The sequence below is a fragment of the Bos indicus genome, chromosome 10 (genome assembly GCF_029378745.1).
Source record: "Bos indicus isolate NIAB-ARS_2022 breed Sahiwal x Tharparkar chromosome 10, NIAB-ARS_B.indTharparkar_mat_pri_1.0, whole genome shotgun sequence".
NCBI classification, from domain to species: Eukaryota; Metazoa; Chordata; class Mammalia; order Artiodactyla; family Bovidae; genus Bos; species Bos indicus.
This window is the reverse complement of record NC_091769.1, coordinates 69,843,208-69,867,474: the sequence shown is the minus strand read 5'-3', so window position 1 is coordinate 69,867,474 and position 24,267 is coordinate 69,843,208. Positions and strand designations below refer to the sequence as shown.

The 24,267-nt window shown below is 39.8% G+C and overlaps 1 protein-coding gene across 2 annotated transcripts in view; it reads left to right on the top strand.

The window, feature by feature from the left end:
• The window catches only part of SLC35F4 (solute carrier family 35 member F4), a 287,250-nt gene that overhangs the window by 114,838 nt on the left and 148,145 nt on the right, over positions 1-24,267 (top strand). The window lies entirely within an intron of this gene.

The following is a 24,267-nucleotide window of genomic DNA, read 5'->3' as shown; positions in this document are numbered from 1 at the left end:
AGTTCACTAGGGAAAGCAAATGCTCCTGAAAGTGGATCGTTTTCTTCACCAAAATAGACTTTTGTCTTTGAAGCTTATGCCAGACACTCTTTGCTATCAATAATTTAATTCTCATGAAGGATGTTCAAAGATTTTGGGTCTCTACCTATGGCAGCTGTCATTTTCATGTGGTTGCTTCGATTTGTGTATAATTAACTTTTTACAATTATGCAAAAGGTAGTCAGAGTTGGATATTTAATGAGATAAATATTTTTTGACAGCTTAGTGTGTGGTTAGGTATAAGAATAGAATTCTAATCTTTTCAAGATATATGCTGAAATATTTATGGATGAAGTGAGATAATGAAATGGAAATTGTTTCAGAGTAATCCAGGAACAGGGGAAATAGGAGTATAGATGGAGCCATGGGTTGCTAATTGCTGAAGCTGGGTGATGGGTACCTGAGGCTTCATTACACTGTTGTCTTTGCTTTTGTAATTAGTTTGATATATTTCACATGAAACTGTTAAAGAAAAAACATAGTCAAAATTAGAAGCAGCTTTAGTGATTTGTAAGACAAAGTTCAGTGTTTCAGCGTGCATATTGCAAATGTGGGCTAAACCATTAGGGATCTCACATTTTTATCCAAGGGCATGAAACACTCCAAAATTTCTCACTGAGGAAGAATGAGTCTTTTTAGCAGGTCCCTAAATAGCATGATGTCTAACACTGCCCAGTGCAATAAGCATTTACCCTCTAAAGTTTAAGAATTTAAGCTCTAAAGTTCTTGGCTTTACAACTTAAGTCTGAGTGTATCATAATAGCAGGCCTTTGTTCTGAAATAACTTAGAGCAAGAGAAATACTTTAGGGGGCATTATTGCTCACATGCTTATTTCCCTTTTGTTTTTAGTCCCCAAGACTGGATAATATCCTTTTTTTTTTTAAATCTCAGTTATTTAGTGAAGTGGATTATCTCAAAAGCTTGCATGCTTAGGATTTCTTCCAGGTTCGCTTCCCTGTAGGGGAAGCAGATGGCAAGTGAGAGGTCCAGCTGGCCCACCCAGAGGTGCTGCAGACTCTTAGAACTGAGCGCAAACTCAGACATGCCTCCACACTCTACGCTGTACCTTCACCTCTTCATAATACCCTCCTGCATTTTTTGACTTTTTATTTTATATTGAAGTATCCCTTGGACTGCAAGGAGATCCAACCAGTCCATTCTAAAGGAGATCAGCCCTGGGATTTCTTTGGAGGGAATGATGCTAAAGCTGAAATTCCAGTACTTTGGCCACCTCATGCGAAGAGTTGACTCATTGGAAAAGACTCTGATGCTGTGAGGGATTGGGGGCAGGAGGAGAAGGGGACGACAGAGGATGAGATGGCTGGATGGCATCACTGACTCGATGGACGTGAGTCTGAGTGAACTCTGGGAGTTGGTGATGGACAGGGAGGCCTGGCATGCTGTGATTCATGGGGTCGCAAAGAGTCAGACACGACTGAGCGACTGAGCTGATCTGGTCTGATAGTTGGTTAGCAATGTTGTGTTAGTTTCAGATGTACAACAAAGTGATTCAGTTATACATGTATCTATTCCTTTTAAAATTCTTTTCCCCTTTATGTTGTTACAGAATATTGAGCAGAGTTCCCTGTGCTGTACAATAAGTCCTTATTGGTTATCCATTTTAAATATAGCAGTGTGTACATGTGAGCCGCAAACTCCCTAACTATTCCTTGCCTCCTATATTTTTAAATCACCTTTTCTCTATCATTGTACTTCTGGATGATAAATGTTACTTCCATAATATCTATCCCTTGATTCATTTTGGAATGACACAATTCTTTGGAAGACCAAACAAACAACCCATGTCACACACACACACACACACACACATTTACCCACAATACACACACACACAACTCCACAAAACAAATGAACAAAACACTATAAGCACTTACCCTTATCATTCTTCCAGCAAGCATCCCTTGTGGATCTCCAGGGGACAGAACTTAGGCAGCTGAGAGTTTCAGCATATTTGGGGGCAAAATATGCATACAATTGGAAAAATAGAGGAACAACAATTAGGTAACTTACCCACGGTCTTGAAACAAATGCCCCAAATTATGTCAGTAAGTAGTTGGAAAATGTGATATGTGACTAGCAGTCATAGTTTAAAAAAAAACCAAAACTCTTCAAAATAGACTTCTGTGGCTTTTATAAACTATCCCAAATACGTGCATAATCTCACAAAAGTCAGGTTTTCATTTTCTTGCATTTGAAATGAAAAATAACTATAGTTAGTGTTTGCCAAGAGTCTGCTGTATGCTAGGTGTCTGCATTGATTATTTTTTATTGTCACACTGAATCTGTCAGGTAGGAATTATTACTTCTGATTTACAGATGAAGTAGCTCAGTGAGTGAGAAATGTACTAAGTGGCATAGGCACTCTTCAAGCCCAGGCCTGGCCTGAGACCACACGCTGGTGGTGGTTTAGTCACTCAGTCGTGTCTGACTGTTTGCAACCCCATGGACTATAGCCCACCAGGCTTCTCTCTTCATGGGCTTTTCCAGGCAAGAATACTGGAGTGGTTTGCCCTTTCCTTCTCCAGGGGATCTTCCTGACCCAGGGATTGAATCCAGGTGTCCTGCACTGAGGCAGTTTCTTTACTGACTGAGCTACCAGGGAAGAGACCACACACTGCTACTGCTGCTGCTGCTAAGTTGCTTCAGTCATGTCCGACTCGGTGGGACCCCAGAGGTGGCAGCCCACCAGGCTCCCCCGTCCCTGGGATCCTCCAGGCAAGAACACTGGAGTGGGTTGCCATTTCCTTCTCCAGTGCATGAAAGTGAAAAGTGAAAGTGAAGTCGCTCAGTTGTGTCCGACTCCTAGCGACCCCATGGACTGCAGCCTACCAGGCTCCTCCGTCCATAGGATTTTCCAGGCAAGAATATTGGAGTGGGGTGCCATTGCCTTCTCTGAGACCACACACTGCTGTCGACTAAATCTCACTCTCAAACCATCCCCGACGAGCCCAGTCTGCCGTACAACCTGCAGAGGGCAGTTGGATCCAGGAAGGGAGGCTCTTTGGAGTCTGACTTTTTTCTTCTAATGACATTTGAATGCTACCTGTTCTAGTGTGCAAAGCTCAAAGTTGCTTGTGGAAACCATGTACTTCCAATTATACCCAGGAATTGTGGGGTTAAGACCATTCCCAAAGCACTGCTGCCTTGTTTCACTCTCATTACACAAAGAAAACTTCTCAGAGTCAAATAAAGGGAGAGAGAAATGTCATTAACAAAGTGTTAAACCATGATGTGCAGGAGATCCTTCTGCTCTCTGGGTCCCAAGATTTACCGGATGGAGCTTCTCAAACGCAGAACCCTCCAGTGGATGGTGTGGGGTGTCTTATGGAGACCTTACAACACTTAGACATCTAAGTGATTGCATTAATATCTGGGGACACCCTGAGAACTCTGTGTCCCATGCGTCTGTTCCCGTCCTATTTTCAGAAGCTCCACATCCTGGCAGGATACATAATCTGTGAATATTCCAAGAACATCTGCATAATAAATACACTGTCACACTCACAGAGCCTGGCCACCATAAGTGAACTGATTACAAAAGAAACTTTATTTTTATAGGTTGCAAAGTGGGAGTGAAAGTCATTTCTTCATGTCTAGTCTGAAGGTAAAGCTATCCAGAACACAGCTCCAAGAATTCATGAATTACATCATTGACAGCAGCTTTATATATACAAAAATTCAAATATTTATGAAACAAAACCCGTTAATAAATTTGGAATGGTGAACTTAGTGGTATGAGGCAAACATCCAGAGATTATGAGAAATAAAACAAAAGTTAATTTGGCTGAAGAATAGTCTAAATAAATCTGCCATTTCACTTTTTTTCCTTAAACATCTTTGCATGGATTACACTGTACCAGAACACAGGAGGCCATGGGGACCCAGAACAGTATGTGGCAGGGTCCAGCTAGGCCCGCAGAGTCAAGCCTTGGTGACAAGAAGCCACACATGAGAGAGAAGTAGAATCAGTGGAAGAGCAGTAGATGGAGACCTAGGTCGAGGTAGCCAGGTTTCAGGAAGTCCCTGAGAGTAGACAGAGATGGGGAGCCAGGTAGACTTGTCTGAAAGAAAGGCCAGTCCAAGTATTGGCAGCTCCCTGGCTATTTTGCTTTGTGTCCAGATTTATACTTCCTGTGATGCTAAGATGGATGTAGGCCATATAAACAGGAGGTCAACAAAAATATCTGAAATCAGTTAAGGAATGCAGATAGTACCTCTCCTTCAAATAGGTTCCTGAAGATAGATCTTATGTTCTCCGAGGTAGGCATGTACCAGCATTATTGGCATAGGAAAATAATGTCATAGATTACTGAACCTTCATTTGCAGACACAATTAGGACCCCTCTCAAATTTTTTAATGTGCAAATTAGTAATATATTTCTTTCCTTATTTAGAGTTTTAACATATTTAAATCTTTGCCCTAATAGTTTCTTTACATCAGCCATCCTGAGTACTTTCTAAGCCTTCTCCACTTATGAATATTGTAATCTAATAAGCCTTATCTCTATTTACTTTGGAGTTGAAGATCCAATTAGTTGCATTTGGAAACAATTAATTCACCCGCTCTGCCCTTCAAGGCAATAAGTGCCAAGCTTCTGCTCGTCTGTGGTTTTGTTCCCATTGTTCTGCTACATTCCGCTGGAGTTCTTAGCATTTCATCACTCTTTGAGAAAGCCTAATGTAGCATGGCTTACAGTAATAAAATGTATATTATGAGATTAGTGGAGAGTTTATCAGGAGCATAATATGTCAGAATCTGAGGTCTGAACTCTAGCATTCCAAAACCATGAGTCTTTGGCAAGTACTGCTATCCACAGCTTATACATTTAACCTCTGACAACTAACTGGATCACTTGACCATTGCGGCAACCTCCCTATTAACTCCTTTCCAGTTATCTACTCACAGTTATGGATGTTGTGTCTAGATTCAGGAGATGAAAGCAGAGTTTAGATCCTTTCAAAGTAATGAACTGGAGAAGGAAATGGCAACCCACTCCAGTACTCTTGCCTGGAAAATTCCATGGACTGAGGAGCCTGGTAGGCTACAGTCCATAGGGTCGCAAAGAGTCAGGCATGACTGAGCGACTTGACTTTCACTTTCAAAGTAATAAAATATCTATTATCACTTAAATCCAGAAAGGGAGGAAGAAAATAAACTGAGGAATCTGAGCAGGTACAGAAGAGGAAGTATGCTGGAGGAAACTTGATCTACAGCTATGTTGTTGCTTGTTCAGTTGCTAAGTTGTGTCCAACTCTTTACAACCCCATGGACTGTAGCATGCCAGACTTCCCTGTCCTTCTCCCAGACTGTGCTCAGACTCATGTCCATTGAGTTGGTGATGCCATCCAACTATCTCATCTTGTCACCCCCTTCTCTTCCCACCTTCAATCTTTCCCGACATCAGAGTCTTTTGCAATGAGTCAACTCTTCACATCAGGCGGCCAAAATGTTGGAGCTTCAGCATCAGTCCTTCCAGTGAATATTCAGGGTTGATTTCCTTTAGGGTTGACTGATTTGATCTCCTTGCTGTCCAAGGGACTCCTCATGAGTCTTCTCCAATACCACAGTTCAAAAGCATCCATGCTCTGGCATTCAGTCTTCTTTATGGTACAACTCTCACATCCGTACATGACTACTGGAAAAACCATAGCTTTGATTGTACAGATTTTTGTCAGTAAAGTGATGTTTTTGCTTTTTAATATGCTGTCTAGGTTATTCCAGAATCACTGCAGATGATGACTGCAGCCATGAAATTAAAAGATGCTTGCTCCTTGGAAGAAAAGCTATGGCATCTATGATAGCATCCCAGAATTCTAATCACTGACTGTAACCAGTTTGGCAGATCAACAACCAGGCAGTCAACAAAAACACATATTATTTTGGATATTAGGGGGAATTGTTCCTTCTATTGCATAGATGAATGAGCTTTCCCTCGTTCCCTCTCCTCCCTGGTTCTCTCTCCCCAGATGTCATCTTTCTGTATGTTTGACTAGAGCAAAATGTAAGACTAATTCATAAAGTGGTAAAAACACCAAGTAGGCATCTGATACCTTGAAGTATCTTCCACACAATATTTTAAGAAGGAAAATACTAATTGTTGATTTACAGAAAAGTGTCTGTATAGTGTTTCTCACTGTAATGTATAGTATGATGAGTGTGGAACCAAGCTTTGGCTCTTAAAGCTAATTACTCTGTGATTGTATTTTTTTTTTTTCCAAATGAAATATTTGAACACTTAGGGAACATTCCCATTTGCACTCCACTCTCTTAAAATGTCCCACTGATTAGTAGCAGCCAAAATTTGGAGGAAATCATACCCTGGTATTTTACCATCTTATTTTGCCAGAAACATCTAAAATGCTTTCTGCATATCCTATGGGCAGTTGAGATCCTGCCATGCAGAGAAACAGGAGTCAGGTTCATGGTCAGATCACAACTTGGAGCAACCAGAGGTCAAGCTGTAGGTTTCTGAGTGCCAATCTAGGCATGATCTAGTCACTTGCTATTCAGTTGTCTCCCAGCTTCTGTTGGGACTTCTTGATTGTGCAAGAGACTGTTCTGCACTCTTGGTGACATTATGGGGATGCACTGATGATCACTATGCTATCCTAATTAAGTTCTCCACCTGTGGATCTCAAAGATTTTACTGCATGGACCTTCTGAGCATGGCAGTTACTGGTATTTTACATGATAGACCTTTTTTTTTTTTTCTACATTCTTCTTTGGAAAAAAAATGCTGTGAAGAAAAGCAAAATAAAGGTTTTTTTCCTTCAAACTTCTACTTCCAGGTGAGGATAAAAGGATTATTAAGGCAGCCAGAACATTGAGAGATGTGTTGTAATTCCAAGCAAAGGCTTCTTAGGAGATCGCAGCCAGAGGCATCGTGCTGTGCTTGGGCTTTAGAAAAGCAAGCCTAGTTCTAAGAAAGACAAGACATTTAATTTGATACCATTGTTTAGAAGCCTCTATAACTGCTTGTTTTCAAAAAATAGTTGTAACATTCCTCCTGACTGTTGCAATGTGACTTTGCTATTTCTTCCATTAAGAGGCAGAGTCTGTTTCCCCACTTCTTGAATAATGCCTGGTCTTTTGACTTGTTTTAATCAATAGAATGCTATAGCAGTAATGTTATACAACTTCCGAGGTTTTAAAAGGCCTTGTACTTTCTGCTAGAGACCACTTAGGACAAGGACACTACTTGAGGCAGTCATGTTAGGCGAGCCAGTCTGGCCTACTGGCCCAAGTTTATCATTGAAATTCTCTGTACTGGTAATCGGTAGTCTGGTTGCTTGACTTAAAGCAGCATATTGCAAATGACTGGTTGGGTTCTTTTTTTTTTTTTTAAGGGTTAATAATATAACTTGTTTCATTTATCCTGAACACTGTAGAGTTAAATTAGTAGATGGATTTAGCAGTCTGGAGTGATTAATTTGGTATGAATTTCTTTGTTGTGGCAGTTTTACATGGAGTTTTAAAAATCCAACAGCCTCAAACTCTTCTGCATATCAAACTAATTTGTACATTTTAAGATTAAATAGAGCTGATAGTTAACAGGTACAAATGAGAGGATAAGAGGCTAAAAAAGGAGAAGCCATGCACCCTAGCCAATAACCAACATCAACTGCTGGACATGAGTGAGGCCATCTTGCACCTTCAGGCCCCTCCAACTCTCCAGCTGAAGGCAGCTGCACGTGTGAGCTCACATGAGATCAGCAGAGGAACCGTGTGACTAACCTTCAGGACCGCAAGACAAAACATTGTTGTTTTATTTGGTACACACATAGACTAACTGAAACACGCTCAATAAATAAGTTTAATGTTTAGACTTTAAAAATAGAACAGTTTTTAATTTGGCTGTGGGACATCAGTGTAAAAAGGGAAAGCAGAGCAGCATGCTAGGAGACAAACACCTGCAGCAAGTCACCAAAACTCTACATACCATAAATGAGAAATCAAATCCAGAGAGATTCTCAAATGCTCCGGCATATTGGATATGTCACAGATATGATTACTTGTCATATAGCAGGTATTTCTAGGAAATAATCTTAAAAAAAAAAACACACTGGTTCCATATAGAATAATAATGATGCCTCATGTAGCAGCTAGATTATTATCTACATTAAGAGTGAGTGTTGGAAGATGGACAGAACCAGCCATTCCTCTGAGAGATGCTGATTACAGGTACAGGGCTACATAAGGACTTATTTCACACTGAAGGTTCTTAGGCATTAAAACCACCTGGGAGTCATTACTTTGAAATATTATACCATTGGGAGCTGAGTATTAAGCTAGTGAGAGAAAACTTAATTAAATTATCTACTTTAGGATTTCTTTTTTCATTTCCTTTTAATGGGGTTCTCATTCTTCTGTCAAAATCTTTTCTTTTTCCAAATCTGATATTTTCTCTATAGCATAAGAATGTGATTGAAAAAAAGGAGGGCTTAGTTCTTATTGTTATAAATCTCTGGAGTGATTTGCTCTGCGTTGTCCCAGCTTAATATACTGTTATGAAAGCACTATATTCTTCACTCCATTTTACATGTCGATTGTCTAGGGAGAAATCTAGCCATAGGAAAAAGTTTACCCATGTAATATTTCAGTAAATGTTATCCCATAATGACAGTGACTGAAAAATTATACATGTATGTGACTTCATTCAGTAAAAATACTTTTATATCCTTATCTATGTGTTTCCTCTGTTATTTTGTGCAAATTATTTGGGGGGATAAAGGTAGATAAAAGAAAGAGATGTCTTAAGTATCTCCTGTGTGCTGGACATTTATGTCACCTCATTGGATCCTAATAGCAACCATGTGATGAAAGGGCTGAAATTCAGAGGGGAGGCAAAATTAGGATTCAAAGTCAGGTTTGTTTTCCAGGTACATCCTCTTCCCTCTGTACCATGACACTGTGTTTGCTGAATTCCAGTTTTTATGTCAACCTTTCTAGGAATGGGGCACCCACTGCTTCATAAGGAAGCTTTCATGGATTTTAAGTGATTCTTATTGTTTCTAAAAAGACTTTCCTTATACTGCCTGAGGATCTTGGGTAAAAGGATCTTGAATTGAGTGGGGATATATGTGGCACAGTGGCAAAGAATCTAGCTGCCAATGCAAGAGACTCAAGAGAAACCCCGAGTTGGGAAGATCTCCTAGAATAGGAAATGGCAACTCATTCCAGTATTCTTACCTGGACAATTCCAAGGACAGAGGAACCTGGCGTGCTACAGTCAATGGGATCACAAAGAGTCAGACAGGACTGAGCATACACATAACTGATAAGATCTCAAATTTCCATTTCAACTTATTTTTTAATTCTAAGAATAGCTAGCTAGGTTTAGAAATTCAGGTGGTAGCCAAGGAATAGAGCGAAGCTAAACAGTTCTTTTGGAAAGGAAATTAAAAGTGTCCCTTAGAACATAGTGAGATTACTGTCCATATCCTAGGCTTTATTATGCCCAGGCCATAAACTGGTAACCCCTGAAGCTGGTTGAAGGATACTTGGAAATTCATTATACTGTCCTCCTTACTTTTATATATATATCTTTTTAATTTTCCATAATTAAAAGTTTAAAAATGTTCAAATTCAGTTTTTGTAATATAATATGAAAATGTCTCCCTTAATATTATCCACATATCAGTGGAAAAGCTGTTCAGGTTTCTTAACACATACCACTTTTGAAAATGTTTGTTTTTTCAACCAACATATGCCTCTAAATTCAGTCTTGACTGCTTTTGTGTATGCTGGGCTGCCCCCCAAAGTTTTAATAGATATTTCTAAATTTATTAGTTGGTTTTTTTCTTTTTTTGGTTGTTCTTTTAAGTTGCATATGACTCTGCGACCCCATGGACTGCAGCACATCAGGCTTTCTTGGCCTTCACCATCTCACAGAGTTTGCTTGAGTTGGATGCTATCCAACCATCTCATTCTCTGTTGTCCCCTTCTTCTCCTACCTTCGATCTTTCCCGGCATCAGGGTCTTTTCCAATGAGTTGGCTCTTTGCATCAGATAGCCAAGTATTGGAGCTTTAGCATCAGTCCTTCCAATGAATATTTGGAATTGATTTCCTTTAGGATTGACAGGTTTGATCTCCTTGCAGTCCAAGGGACTCTCAAGAGTGTTCTTGAGGACCACAATTCAAAAGCATCAGTTCTTTGGTGCTTAGCCTTCTTTATGGTTCAACTCTCCCATCCATACATGACTACTGGAAAAACCATAGCTTTGACTAGACAGACCTTTGTTGGCAAAATAATGTCTTTGCTTTTTAGTATGTTGTCTAGGTTTGTCATAATTTTTCTTCCAAGAAGCAAACATCTTTTAATTTCATGGCCACAGTCAACATCCATGGTGATTTTGGAGCCCAAGAAAGTGAAGTCTGTCATGGTTTCCATTGTTTCCCCATCTATTTGCCATGAAGTGATGGGACCAGATGCCATGATGTTTGTTTTTTGAATGTTGAGTTTTAAGCTAGCTTTTTCCTTCTCCTCTTTCACCTTCATCAAGAGGCTCTTTAGTTCCTCTTTGCTTTCTGCCATTAAAGTGGTATCATCTGCATATCTGAGGTTATTGATATTTCTCCGGGCAATTTCAGCTTGTGATTCATCCAACCTTGCATTTCACATGATGTACTCTGCATGTAAGTTAAATAAGCAAGGTGATAATACATAGCCCTGACATACTTCTTTCCCAATTTTGAACCAGTCCACTGTTCCATATCTGGTTCTAACTGTTGTTGCTTCTTGATCTGCATACAGGTTTCTCAGGATCTTTAGATATATAAGCTGATTTTGTAGTCATGACCAGTTTTTGTTTTTTTAAGAAAATTGATTCTTTGTTACAGTAGAAATGTATTTTGAAAAGACTATAGTCAGATATTTGTCTTGACTTTTGAATCAAAACTTTCATTTCAAATTTGATACTTTTAAAATCAGTAGGCTGAACTAGGTTTCTTACATTACCTTAGTTCAGTTCAGTTCAGTCGCTGAGTCGTGTCCGACTCTTTGCGACCCCATGAATCACAGCACGCCAGGCCTCCCTGTCACCAACTCCCGGAGTTCACCCAGACTCACGTCCGTCGAGTAAGTGATGCCATCCAGCCATCTCATCCTCTGTCGTCCCCTTCTCCTCCTGCCCCCAATCCCTCCCAGCATCAGAGTCTTTTCCAATGAGTCAACTCTTCGCATACCTACATGAACCTATAACACAGCTTTTGAACTGAGACCCAAACTAAACAGTAGCAAAGCCAAAGCAGTGTAGCCCCCAGTGTTAGCAATTTTAAGTGATAAATTATCTATGTTCTAGGAATCTGGAGGGGCTTCCCTGGTGGCTCAGTGGTGAAGAATCCACCTGCCAAAGCAGGAGATACAGATTCAATCCCTGGGTCAAGAAGATCCCCTGGAGAAGGAAATAGCAACCCACTCCAATTTTCTGGCCTGGGAAATTTCATGGACAGCAGAATCTGGTGGGCTATAGTCCATGGGGTCACAAAGAGTTGGACATGACTCAGCAACTAAACAAGTCTGAAGGCTGGGTTTGTTTGTTTTCATATTTACATCTTTATAGATGAATCTATGCCCTTTCTGTCACCTTTGCTTCTGAAGCTCACTTCAGATTATTTTCTTCACAAAGTTTTGCTTCCATAGAGACAACAGATGGCTTATTTTCAAAATGTAATTTTGAGTTACTTCAAGTAAGTCTTGAAATAAACTTTTTACTTTTCCATGTCGTCTGTGAAATGGCTTTTATGTGTTAGAAATTCACGTTGGCTTTTATCTGCCTGCATAAGTGTTCTGATGTATGATATTCTGGATGACTCTTTTTGTAGATAGATTTTCCTTCCAGTTAAGACAGAGAATTCCATTGCAATCCCATAACCGAACTTAACCTCAGGTAACTTAACTCTACCACTTATATTACCTGTTGCTCTGACAGAAGTTTGTATTTGTAATGCCATCTGGTTACTACAGTTGGAGGAATCAACTTCTGTTTCCAAAGAGTTGTAGGCTCAAAATATTGATTTATAAATCTTAGAATGAAGAACCTGGACATTGAGCAGTATGATTAGACTTTTAGCTTGTCTTAATTACCACTAACCAGAAATTTTCACTCCCACAACATTTTGAGACTAAAATGCTTTTCCTATCATATGAAACATTTTTTGCTGCTAAGTCACTTCAGTCGTGTCCGACTCTGTGCGACCCCGTAGACGGCAGCCCACCAGGCTCCTCTGTCCTTGGGATTCTCCAGGCAAGAACACTGGAGTAGGTTGCCATTTCCTTCTCCAATGCATGAAAGTGAAAAGTGAAAGGGAAGTCGCTCAGTCGTGTCCAACTCTTAGCGACCCCATGGACTGCAGCCCACCAGGCTCCTCTGTCCATGGGATTTTCCAGGCAAGAGTACTAGAGTGGGGTGCCATTGCCTTCTCCAGAAACATTTTTTACGACATATAAATCATGACTTTAGTGCCCTTATTTTCCTTTAGGGTGTAAAATCTCTTTCAGTGAGTTATTATCAAATGGAACCTGCAATTAAATTATGTCACCACAAACAGGCAATCTTGCTTCAATCATGACCACAGGAATGCTTGAGTATAGAAGTGACTTTTTTTTTTTGCCTGAGATAAATTTTTTTCCCCTCATTTTACCATGTTGTCTACCATCTGTTATTTTTTAAAAACTAAAACCAAAATGGAAATTTTAATATCATGAAACTACTATAGCACTAAATTTAAATAAATATAGAGAAGGATTTGAATGTTAGATATAATTTCTTTCTCACTAATCCTATTCAATATTATTATAAAATTGAATAAAATTATAAAAATACTCAATATTAAACTTTAGTCTAATCCTGGTCTTTGCCTCAGACTTGTGTATGTTGCCTTTTTACATCTCATCTTAAATTTTATCTTGGAAATGAAGCTTTATTCTTGTAGTAATAAAAGACTCCAGGCTTAATGATTTTAACACCAAGATAATCCCAACATAACATCAAAACTTTCATCAACTGTTTATACACAAATCTCAGGAGACCTGTAAGTTTTCTCTGCTTTTGCCACAAGTGGTAATGATTCCTATATCTTGCAAAGAAATAGGAAGATCCGTAGAACAAAGGCAGTGCTCAAAACTTGGATTTAAGAAAGCTAGGTATTGGGGCTTTTGTCGTGGTCCAGTGATTAAGATTTCAGGTTGGTTAGGACTTCACCTTCCAAAGCAGGGGGTGCCAGTTTGACTTCTGCTCAGGGAGCTAAGATTCCATATGCCTCATGGCCAAAAAGCCAGAACATAGAAACAACAGAAGCAATATTGTAACAAATTTGATAAAGAGTAAGATATAGATATATAAAGCTATTATGTCTCAGGAGCAGTATCTGATTGCCTGAAGTCTTGGCTAAATTGGCTGCTGGATTCATTGGACCCAACTGTATGTCTGCTCCTGACTGCTCTAGGGCGAGAGAGAGAAGAAACTCCACAGGCTGCTTTAACTTCCACAGTACAAGGGCAGTTGTCTGGACTGATCTTCCATCTAAGACCTCTCCTGGTGGGACAAAGGTGATTCCATAAAAGGAATCAGAGGAAATAGTACTTGGTGGTCAAAATGTGGCAGGAATTCATGATAGCTGTGGAGTGTTTAGTAGGAATCTTTGTGTGTTATCACCAGAGCACGGAGGCAGGGCTTGGTGCCCGTTTATTCAAGAAGAGGCTGTGAAAAGTAGAAAAGTGACCCTTCTCCTGGGGATTCTGATTGCCCAGCTCTCACTTGGACTCTGCTGTGTGTCTTTGAACCAAAAGTCTGAGTGAAATGAAATTTCACTTTCCTCGATGAAATGAAAAAGTAGCATTAAATGACCTCTTCTGTTTTGTCAAGGTCTCCTGTTCTACAGATCTGAGAGAAAATGTCCCTGTTCCAAAAGGCGTCTCCCAGTTCTACTTGAAATAGAATGCATTCCCTAAGCAACTCTTCTCATCACTGTTACCACTTCCCCTGAAAGAAGCTACTTTCTAAAAAGCTCTGTATCTTTCACTATGCAATAGGACAGTTTCAATCTGAAATTTAACATCCTTTTAAAAGGGTGCTGGTGTCTTATTTGTATCTAGATGTTCGCTCAATTCATAGTTGCAGCAGCGGTGTTTCTTTGACAGACTTGTAAGATAAATATAGATACCTACCACTGCAGAAGCGGGCAGATCTAAATAATGAAACAGGGAGAAATGAAATAAAGCACACTCGTATTGCTACCATTTTTCAGAGATGCCCCTAGCTCAGACAGTGACATTTTTATTAGGCATAGATTATTCACATGAAAGTGTTCCCTGTAAGGAAAAAAATAAAATAAAAGTCACCTCCCATATTTCTGTCCAACTAGTGACCTCACTTACAATCTTTGCATCATCTTGGTTGGTATTCAGACTGGAGTTGATCCTAAGAAAAACCATGAAAATATGGTAGATAGCTCTTGCCGTGTGCTCAAGGACACATGTCTGGCCTCCCAGTGCTGGAACAGGGAGGCACACAGAGGCTTCAGCAGGACCTGTTTTACTGGAATAGGTTTTGGAATGACCCTTTCTCCAACTCCTTTTACAGTCTTTCCCTTTCCTCCTGAGTTAGTAGGTCCAGAATAGTCCTGTTGTCTTCTTTTCAACTGCACCCCAAGTTATGATCTTAGGGCAGAAGAACCGAGACATTTTCAAATTATTCTAAAAATGTTGAGTTTGATGAAATTTTCAGTAGAGTTGAAAAAGCATTTTGAGTTTTACCTTCTTTGTATCTGATCATAGTAATTTAATTTGCAGTTTTAATGGATAACTATTTCTAGGCTATGTATTATGTTGTATATTTGGGGGGAATCCAAAACCACTTGTGGTGAGCTTTGTATCGAAATCTGCCTCTCTACACAGTTGGGGAGAGGCATGTTGGGACAAGTTCCATTCTCCAAGTGGTTTGGAAAAATTGCTGTTTAAGATACATATGTGGGAAATGGAAATGACTTGCTTGTAGTCACTAGTCTTTTATCTACTAATTGTTAAGCAATAACATAAAGTAATGAAGTAAAACTTTAGCCCAAAAACCTTAAAGCAGTGAATTGTTTTGTTTTATTAAACATCCCTTCAAGGTATAAGTTAGGATATGGAGCAGGGAGGAAGGAAGAAAGGAAATTAATTACTTGATACTTTCAAACTTCCTATTAAGGTTGGGATTTGGTTTCTGTACTTTTTTTTTTTTTTTTTTTTAACGTCACTAGGATTCACTTACATTTAAGACAGAGCCCATGGCCTCTCTGCTAACGGGACTTTTGCTGCCCTCTGCAGCAGGCATAGAAACCATCACACAGTGGTGGTCACCATTCTTCTTCCCTGGGGACAGAACTTCTGCGACTTATACTATAAAATTCTTTTTTTCTTCTATATCCCACAAACTACTGGCTTGCTATCTGATCATTACTCTTTCTCCCTCTCTTAAAAGTACATTCCTGTATCGTGTCTCAGGCACACAGCTGTGCCATCTTGAACTTCTCTTCTATCTCTCCTCCCCTGGCAAACTTCCTAAAGTCTCTTTTGCTGAAACCTGATGCATAGTCTCCCTTCCCACTCCAACTCCTGCTATATCCTCAGTCGTTTGTTGAATATCTACCAAGTGCTAGATGCCAATCTCAGTGGTCATGAGAATGACCCATCCAACCAATTCATATTTCCTGGGCTATCTTAACCCTAGAGAGTGTCATCTCAGAGGCATCTCAGCCATTCTATTCCCAGGGCCACATCCTTTCTCTTCTCATTATCAAGACCCCTCCCTTTGGTAAAGAATCCACCTGTAATATGGGAGACCTGGGTTTGATCCCTGGGTTGGGAAGATCCCTGGAGAAGGGAATGGCAACCCACTCTAGTATTCTTTCCTGGGAAATCCCAAGGACAGAGAAGCCTGGTGGGCTACAGTCGATGAGGTCGCAAAGAGTCAGACACAACTGAGCAACTAACACTACACTAACACTCCCTTCTTAAAGCATAACCCCTTCATTCCACTCTTTGGCAACAATACCTTATTCCTTTAATTTCATGGAGACCCGGACCCCTATTGTTTCTCCCAGGTCATCATTAAGGGATAATATAATTTACTGTCCAACAGGAATCTTTTGCAGTTGAAAGTGGGCACTACAATAACCACACTGGGATGTTCCTGGGCAAATAGGAATGCCTGATCACACAAGTATACAGTGCTGAGTGCTACTCTTCCTTTCCTAGCCAACCTGTGGTTAGCTATCTGAATTCTTTTCTCACCAATCTCCTTCTTTCCTCTTATATTCTTTTGTATATTGGCTAATAAAACCCATGTATTCCTGTTTGCCTTTTCCTCCCCTACAGCTTGACAGATGGTCTTATCTACAGATTTAGTTCTCTGACTCCTCAAAGCCTCAAAGCCACTCTTCCACTTTTCTTGTCTTTAGTCATTTTTCTTTATTTAATTCAAAAATACTTGCACAATTTCACTACTCTTAGATTCCCCTACTCAATTTCTGACTCATTTCCCCCGAAACATAAGCTAGAATCCTCCACTATTGAGAGAACTGAGATCAGCATCTGTAAACTGCCTTATCTTCCCATCCCTTACATCTCACTATAAGTTTACTTCTAACATGCCTATCCTGGGTCCCTTAACACTCAAAAATGTGGTTTTGTTCTATTGCTCGGCCACCTGTGGGTTAGATGCTCCTCTTCTGGGCTCACATCAGACCCTGTACGTGGCTCTACCTCTAACCTCCCACGCCGTTTCACAATTACTTGTTCAGGTGTCCTATCCGCTCCAAGTTGGGAACCTCTAGAATGAGAAGACTGTGAGTTACTCATCTCATGAGCCTCAGGGTCTAGCAAGGGCTCTCAGTAGATGTTTGCTGAATGCGTGGATGTACACTGGCAACATCTTTTGTATTTTTTCTTGATGGTCTTAGTTACAAGCAGCAAGAAAAATGCACACTTCAGGGCTATTTATATCCATGGTTCACTGAACTAAACAGAGGCTATATGCTTTCAGTTATAGGCAGAGTCAGCAAATGGTTTCATTCTGTAAAGGGACTGGATTCACAGAGTTCCTGAGTTCAAAGTTTATTTTTAAGACTCTCAATGGAGAAACACATTTTAGCTGCTCTGGCTGAAACTCTTAAAAGAGTAAATAATAACATTACTCAGGACTGGTACTTCTGCTTTGTGATGTGTTGGATTCAAAACTCTTTATTTCTGGCTTACTTTGTGGGTACATTTTCAGGTCTATGACCTAAACAACTCTGGAGAAACTCCTTCCTTTGAGATGAATGAGAGAATAATATTTTAAAAAATAATCTGATTTTGGTATAAAGAAAGGTTACCAACTTGTCTTTTGACTCTGAATAGGCATATCTTTTCTTCAATGTTAAGTTTATACCATAAGTGTCATGTATTATATAAAAAGGTGTACTTACTGTCTCTCTATTTAGCGTTTTCTGTGAAACATTTTTCTCTCTGGGTGATACATTTGTGCCTAGTCATTATTTGTAGAAATATTTGTAGACTGGGAATCAGACACTGTCTGTGGCTTTTGAACAGAGAGAAGCAGACCAGTTGAGGATGGGGGAAGTCGGGCTACAACAATTTGGTGAAGATTGGGCAACATTTTACAAGTTATATGTTTAAAGGGATTTCCTTTATTCTTATCGAAGAATGATGTTCATTTTTTTAAAAAATTTCATAAAATTTAAAATTTTTTAAAAATTAAGCAAACAGCACTTAACACCTCATCCATTCCATTCACTGAGCATATACCATAGGTCAGACACCATGCTAGGCATTGTTAAAGGTAGAATGAATAAGAAAGCTCCCTTCCCTTCTTGTGTTCTATAAAGGAAAGCAGCCATGGAAACAGAATTATTGTGTCGTATGGTAAATGCAAAGATAGAGATGTATACCCAGTTTGGTGCTGGTACAAAAGAGGAAAACCTTATTTGGTGGGGGGAGATTTGTAGAGAGAATAAAATGTATGATGGTGTAAAGGTGTAAATCAGTATCCAGTGTATTCAGGAACCTACAAGAAATTGGTCATGGCTGGTATGGATGAAGAAGGAGGCATAAGGCTGGCAAGGGAGGAAAAGAGGTATGAGACAGACAGCCTTGTGCATTGTGCTAAGAGCACTTGAAGTTTACAGGCAAGGGAGAGCCATCAGAGGGTTGTAATGGAAGGTCTGTGTGTTTAGGAGGGTCATACTGGATATACTGTAGATTATTTGAATGGGTGAAGTAATTAGAAGCAGAGAAAAGAGTTGGGAGGGTCTGGCACTTGCCCAGATGATAGATTTTAAAGATTAAACCAAGGTAACAGCTTTGGTGATCAGACAGAGGGATTAGATGACACTTAAGAAGGAGAACAAGCAGAATTTGGTGACTTGATTAAATCTAGGAAAAGGATTAGATGAAGGGAAAGAATTCAGGATTATTTGGGGGACTTCTGGCTTGGATCATTATATGAAGAAATGTGTATGTGGTCCCTGAGAATGAGGAGGTCGTAGGAAATATAAACTTAAAACAACAAAGTATGGGCTTCCCAGGTGGCACTGGTGGTGAAGAACCCGCCTGCCAGTGCAGGAGACGCAAGAGACATGGTTCGATCCCTGGGTCGGGAAGATCCCCTGGAGGAGGACATGGCACCCCACCCCAGTATTCTTGCCTGGACAATCCCATGGACAGAGGGAGCCTGGTGGGCTATGGTCCAAAGGGTCACAAAGAGTCGGACATAACTGAAGCAACTTAGCACACACACACAAGCTGTTGATAATCCACAAAGTAGGGAATTGCTACTGTAACCACCTAGCCACAGATAAGACTATAATGTTTTTTAAATCACCCAATAGTAGATTGTAAATAATGTCTTCACTTTTGATAGACATTTAAAAGTTATTTAAAAATTATGAAATATAAATATGTACTTCTTAACAGAAACTAAGGTGTGTCATAGAAATTCCAAGTATTCTTTTTCTACTTAAAAATCTATTTATAAAATCAGTTTAGAAATATAATAAGGAAAGCAATTAAATATAGGGTATAAATTCCCATCTCCATACCCCTACGGCTGGGGAGAATGAAGAGTCAGATACTGTTATAAACCTGGCAGTGAGACTTCACATGGAAAATATTATGTGTAAGAAACTACTTTCTTAATATCAATACCTTGAAAAATGCTAGGCTAATATTAACTTGAGCTATTAGCTAATGATTCGATTTGAGTTCTTTAAAAGTGAAATTTTACTTTTCACTGCCAGCATATTTCTCTAACCCCTGTTTACTCATGAGTAACACCCTAACATCAGACAGAAGCAAAGGGAAGTGAAGCCCTAATTTAAAGTGACCTTCAGTATAAAGCTGTGCTCGGGGAAAACACTCTGATATTGCGAGACAATGGATGCTGCTCCCTGTTACAGTCATGGTTTGGCTTCAAGATAAGTAGGCTCAGAACCTTGGAATTCAATATCAGGACACAGTCTGAGGAGGAGGCAGGTGCCTCTCGGAAAGTGCAATGAGAAATGTTAGACACTGGTAAATATTAGATCTTACTGTTCTGTTCAGGACTTTTCACATTTGAGATATTAAAAAAGAGCTGCAGCCTTTCAATATGCAAAAGAGATAGTTGACAGTGATCCAAGATCTAGGATGGAAACTCCATATGCTGTGCTGTGTACCTGTTTCTCTAGGTGAATTCCAGAGTGAGAAACCTGGATTCTTATTTAAAATTAGAAACACAGTACATTTCTTGTCTCTTTTTCCCAGTATTATGGTGAATAAGTGTGAACCAGTTTTTAAACTCTTGATTTTACTGCTGGCTCTAAATTAATTAGATAAGTGTTTTCTAATAGTCCTAGAATAGCTCTGGGGTATATGGATTTGTTTGATCTTCGACTGCTGTATACAGACAGCTTCATAGTCTTCACTTGGGTTTGATGAGTCTGCATTTTCAGACCCTGATTTAGCCTCTGGCGTACATATGTACAGAAACCTCTATGCCCCCTTTCTAAGACTCTTCTTGACTGTCACTGTAGACATCCCTAAGTCTTGAAGAGAGGCTCATAGAGTCCCATAATCAAATAGTGGTTCCCCAAACATTATGGTGATTCTGGAAGAGTGACTTTTATACCAGTGCATCTGCTATTCAGTCAGTTCAGTTGCTCAGTCATGTCCGACTCTTTGCGACCCCATGAACCACAGCACGCCAGGCCTCCCTGTCCATCACCAACTTCCAGAGTCCACCCAAACCCATGTCCATTGAGTCAGTGATGCCATCCAACCATCTCATCCTCTGTCGTCCCCTTCTCCTCTTGCCCTCAATCTTTCCCAGCATCAGGGTCTTTTCAAATGAGTCAGCTCTTTGCATCAGGTGGCCAAAGTATTGGAGTTTAAGCTTCAACATCAGTCCTTCCAATGAACACCCAGGACTGATCTCCTTCAGAATGGACTGGTTGGATCTCCTTGCAGTCCAAGGGACTCTCAGAGTCTTCTCCAACGCCACAGTTCAAAAGCATCAATTCTTCTGTGCTCAGCTTTTTTTTTATAGTCCAACTCTCACATCCATACATGACCTCTGGAAAAACCATAGCCTTGACTAGACGGACCTTTGTTGGCATAGTAATGTCTCTGATTTTTAATGTGCATCTGCTATTAGATTGGACCAAATTAAATTATCATAGATCAAAAATAGTCCAATACTGACAGTTTCATCTGATCCAACCTATAGTTTAACTCAGTCATTCTTAACCATTTTTTTATCTAACTAGATGAGTGATATTCTCACATCCCTAGCCTTGTCTTTATCCTGCATTTCCCCAACTGAAGGGGAACTTCAGTTCGATTTCCCCATCCGACTCTCAAGCCAAGTAACTAGAAGTTGTCAAAACTCTTTCTCCTTTCTTTTTCCACATTCCACGAATTTCCAAGCCTTACTGATTCCTTTTTTTAATGCCCTTTGAATCCTACTACTTTCCATTATCACCAGTCTCTTGGTTCAAACCAGCATCATTTTTGGTCTACAATAAATGAACCAGGTTTCAAAAGTTTCCCACATCCATTCCTGCGCTCACTGCTCTAACTTTTCTACTGCAGCCAGAGAGATATTTTCATAATCTGGTAATGACTCCACTTCATAAAGCCTTTCAATAATTTCATATTGGCCTTGAGATAAAATCCATATTCTTAATGTGGTTACAAAGTCCTGCATTATCCAGCCCACTTCCCCAGCCTCAGTTTCTTCTCCTTCTCCCATAGCCACACTGGCCTATTTCAACCCCTTAAACATGTGGTGTTCTTTCCAGTGTCTTGGTCTTTGCACATTCTGTTCCATCCTGCTAACTCATCCAGCCAATGCCAGTCTTTCAGTGCTCAGCTTAAACTTTATTTACTCAAAGAAGCCTTCTTTGATTACCTGGGTCCCCTGTCATATGCTCACATGGCATCTGAATGTTGTCTTCATGGGACTCCTCAAACTCGTGAACTCAGAAAATCATCTTTACCATCACTCTGTAAGCTCCTTGAAGGTATGTTACCGAACTCAGGTTCAGCTGCTCATCCCTCAGACATCCAAAACTGAGAGACAAGTGTTGGGTTAAAGGAAAAATAGCTTTATTGAGGAAGCTGGCAACAGGGGAGAAGCTGGGCTCACTTTCAAAAGCCAATTCCCTGTTGTCAGTCAGGGGGCAAGAATTTTTAAAGGGGAGTTTCAAGGGTGTATAGATGGAAGAAGGTGGCCAGGTGTAGAACAGCACAGTTAACTCAAAATTGGTCATGTGTGGTCTGATCAGCATCCTCTTAAGTACATTAAAACTTCAGTTCTAGAGTTAATTTATTCTCATTTTATTGAGGCCAGTTCTTGAAATTGTGTAAGATGGAACAGGTTTATCTTGACTACAATCTGAACATCACGTAATTAACTTCTTTCACCTGGTAGGGGTTTTGGTCTTTATAAAACAGCCCAAAGGATATAGCTCAGATTATTATCTATAGTCCTTGAGGAGAAACTAAAAGTCTTTGACTTTGTTTAATGGCTAAAGTATTATTAATTTGTCTTGCTTGACCATTTCCCCTTGTTTCCACATTTTCTCATTTCTCTGATTAATTTTAGCCAAAGAATATATTTAATCACAGACAAGAAGCAGGCAGATGACATGGAGGGGAGGGAGTCTGTCATGGGAAGGCACCATTACAGGTAGAGACTATTTCTGTCTTGCTCACTATTGTGTCCTCTGTGTTTGGCACAGGATCTGCCATGTGGCTGATTTTAATATGTATTAAATGAATAAATGACACTTTCATGAACATGTCCAGCATGAGATAAGATTCTTAGTTTTTTTCTATAAAATTCCCATTGCCCTGTTTGTAATTCTATCCTTTTTCTCTCTCTTACTTTAAAGAGAAGACTAAAAGTTAAGCTAGAACAGAAATATTTTTGACAAAACTTAAATGTCCCAATTTTTTATATAGACAGACATAGACATGGTATCTATAATGTGTATATGTAATTACTATCAGTAACCAATTTATTGTGGCAGAGTTCATAGTTGATTCAGCATCTATTAAGGCTGACATGGCCATTGAGAGCAGTTGGTTTAATCTACCTTGAACAGCTCAGCCTTGAAGCACAGACACATTGCCACAGGCGTGTCAAGTTTTAGAGATGTTTTCTTTAGTTAAAGATGCCTTCATATACCAGTACTCTTGCCTGAAAAATCCCATGGATGGAGGAGCCTGGTAGGCTGCAGTCCATGGGGTCGCTAAGAGTCGGACACGACTGAGCAACTTCACTTTCACTATTCACTTTCATGCACTGGAGAAGGAAATGGCAACCCACTCCAGTGTTCTTGCCTGGAGAATCCCAGGGACAGGGGAGTTTGGTGGGCTTCTGTCTATGGGGTTGCACAGAGTTGGACACGACTGAAGCGACTTAGTAGTAGCAGCAGCAGCAGCCTTCATTTAGGGGAAACAGAGTTGAATGGAGCATGAGGCATGTCAGCCATATTTTTGGGCCCTGAGTACATTGCTCTTTGTGTTTGAGTAGGGAGTGTGGGGAAGAGACGAAACGTGGAAAAAGTTGAAGGCAACTCTGTGAACTTCCAGTTGGAGAGAAAAGACTTAACTTTAGCAAATCATTGACCAGAGATGTATTAATATGTCTTTTGCTTCCTGAACATTACTGACCAGAGATGTATCAATATGTCTTTATAGAGGGACACAATTAGCATCCCCTTGTGAAGTTGTTAGAATTTAAAATTGATCGAGGATTCATTATACAACTTATGATTATCATTCACATTTTGTTAACATTAGGTTTTTGTTCCAGTTTTGTATATATTATAAACTTGAGTTTATTACCATAAAATTTTCAAAAATGACACGTTGTGAAACTTCTAATTTCTAAAAGAGCCTTCCCACAAAGATCTACCTTGTAGACTATCAGGTAAAATAAAAAGAAAAGGAAATAATATCCAAAGGGCTGAAAAAGAAGTGCAGCCAAAAAGTATAGTCTCCTTTTCCAGGGGAAAGTGCAGTAAAACATGGTATATATATTTTAAATTTTATTATTTATTTTTGGCTGTGTTGGATCTTCATTGCTATGTGGGCTTTTATCTCTAGTTGATGAGAACAGGGGCTACTCTTGGCAGCGCACAGGCTTCTCATTGCAGTGGCTTCTCTCGTTGCAGAGCACAGGCTCTCCGGTGTGTGGGCTTTAGTAGTTGCGGCACATGGGCTCAATAGTTGCAGTGCCTGGCCTCTAGAGCACAGGCTCAATAGTTGTGGAGCCCGGCTTAGTTGTTCCACGGCATGTGGGATCTTCCTGACCCAGGAATCAAAGCTTTGTCTCCTGCACTGGCAGGCAGATTCTTTACCCCTGAGCCACCCACCAGAGATGCCCCAAACACGGTATATTGGTAATAGATGTTCTGTCCCCTGCTGTACTGCCTGTCACACTCTAATCAGATATTAGGGTGCTTTTTCAGTAAGACATGTACACAGTTTCAGATAAATACATTAAGTGCAAAAATAGTTGTTAATATTTACTCAAATTGAAGTGTTTCAATATTCACATATATAATAAATCATCAGCCACAGGTATTAGTTTCTGCAAAAAGCGTCCTGGTCAATAATGTATTTTAAGGAAACATCCAGATGAGAAAATAAGAGTGTTTCAGATGGAGTCAGAGTAT